The sequence below is a fragment of the Rhincodon typus genome, unplaced genomic scaffold (genome assembly GCF_021869965.1).
Source record: "Rhincodon typus isolate 14 unplaced genomic scaffold, sRhiTyp1.1 hic_rhity00007513, whole genome shotgun sequence".
NCBI lineage: Eukaryota > Metazoa > Chordata > Chondrichthyes > Orectolobiformes > Rhincodontidae > Rhincodon > Rhincodon typus.
Window position 1 is genome coordinate 4,951 of NW_025973151.1, and position 2,256 is coordinate 7,206.

Genomic DNA, 2,256 nt, shown 5'->3' on the forward strand with positions numbered 1-2,256 from the left:
CCCCATCAAACACTCCCAGGACAGGGACAGCACAGGGTTAGATACAGAGTAAAGCTCCCTCTACACTGGCCCCCCATCAAACACTCCCAGGACAGGGATAGACCAGAAGACATAACAGCAAAAATGGGCCATTCAGCCCATTGGGTCTGCTCCGCCATTGAGATCATGGCCGATCTGATAATCCTCAACCCCACTTCCCTGCTCTTTCCCTTGAATCCCTCCCTGATTAAAAATGTCTTTCTTAGCCTTGAATATACTGAGTGACCCAGACTCAACAGCCCTCTGTGGTAAAGATTTCCACAGATTCACTCCCCTCTGACAGAAAAAAAATTCCTCCTCATCTCCATCTCAAATGGGTGACCCCTTACTCTGAGATTATACCCTTTGGTCCTAGCCTCTCCCACAAGCAGTAGCAACCTCTCCACATCTCCCCTATCAAGTCCCCCCTTAAAAATCTTGTCTGTTTCAACAAGGTCACCTTTCATTTCTCTAAACTCTGATGAATAAAGGTCCAATTTACTCAATCTCTCCTCTCATCCAGGATTAGCCTCTGGGCTGTCTCCAATGCCAGGATATCTTTCCTTAAAGGGGACAAAAACCACTCATGGTATTGTAGGTGTGGTCTGACTAGTGCCTCGTGTAGTTTACAAGACTAGCCTACTTTTAGACTCCATTCCCTTTCAAATAAAGGCCACCGTTCCATTTGCCTTCCCTATTACCCGCTGAATTTGTGTGTTAGCTTTTTGTGATTTATACTTGAGGACTCCCAAATCCCTCTGTGCTGTAGCTTTCTGCAGTCTTTCTCCGTTTAAACAATATTCAGATCCTCTCCTCTTCCTGCCAGAGTGCATGACCTCACATGTCCCACGCTATATCACATCTGACAAGTTTTTTCTCACTCGCTTAACCTTCCTCTGTCCCTCTGCAAACTCTGTGTGTCATCCTCACCAAATGCCTTCCCACCTATTTTTCTGTAAGTCACAAACTTGGCTAAAGGACACTCTCATCCAAGTCCTTAGTGTATCTCGTAAATAACTACGGCCCCATCACTCATCCCTGTGTCACTCCAGCAGTTACAGGTCACCAGCCTGAAAAATACCCTCCTTTCTAGGGTAGGGGGAGTCCAAAACTAGAGGGGTGTAGGTTTAAGGTGAGAGGGGAAAGATTTAAAAGGGATCTGAGGGGCAACTTTTTCACGCAGAAGGTGGTTCGTGTGTGGAATGAGCTGCCAGAGGAAGTGGTGGAGATGGGTACAGTTTCAAGGTTTAAAAGGCATTTGGACAGGTACATGGATAGGAAAGGTTTGGAGGGATATGGGCCAAACACAGGCAGAGGGGACTAGTTTAGTTTGGGAAACTTGGTCGGTGTGGACATGTTGGACCAAAGGGACCTGTTTTTGTGCTGTATGACTTTAATGCAATCGCTCTGTCTTTCTCAGTCAGCCAATCCTCTCTCTAAACTGATATTTTCTCCCCAGCATGATGGCCTATTGCACAAATATAAACAAAATTGCTGGAGAAACTCAGCAGGTCTGGCAGCATCTATGGAGAGAGAGAGAGAGAGAGAAACAGAGTTAACATTTCGAGTGTGCGATGACTTCTTCGGAATTAATACTGCACTCGAAAAAATCTGCTTTTCTCTCTCCACAGAAGCTGAGCATCAGTCACATTCTCTGTGTGTGTCTCAGATTTCCAGCATCCACTGTATTTTACCTTATACCATGGACTCTTATAGAGTCACGGGGCTGTATAGGATAGAAACAGTCCCTTCGGTCCAACTCGTCCATGCCGACCTGAAGATATCCTAAATTAATCTAGTCCCATTTGCTAGCACTTGGCCCATATCCCTCTAAACCCTTCCTATTCACATACCCATCCAGATGCCTGTTAAATGTTGTAATTGTACCAGCCTCCACCACTTCCTCTGGCAACTCATGCCATACACACACCACCCTCTGTGTGAAAAAGTTACCCCTTAGGTCCCTTTTAAATCTTTCCCCTCTCACCTTAAACCTATGCCCCTCCAGTTTTGGACTCCCCCACCCTGGGGGAATAGACCTTGTCTATTTACCCTATCCATGCCCCTCATGATTTTATAAACCTCTATAAGGTCACCCCTTCAGCCACCGACTCTCCAGGGAAAATAGCCCCAGCCTCTCCCTGTAGCTCAAACCCTCCAACCCTGGCAACATCCTTGTAAATCTTTTCTGAACCCTTTCAAGTTTCACAACATCCTTCCTATAGCAGGGAGACCAGA

The 2,256-nt window shown here is 46.2% G+C and overlaps 1 protein-coding gene across 4 annotated transcripts in view; it reads right to left on the reverse strand.

The window, feature by feature from the left end:
• LOC125482237 (transgelin-3-like) overlaps positions 1-2,256 on the reverse strand; it is an 8,504-nt gene that overhangs the window by 4,207 nt on the left and 2,041 nt on the right. The window lies entirely within an intron of this gene.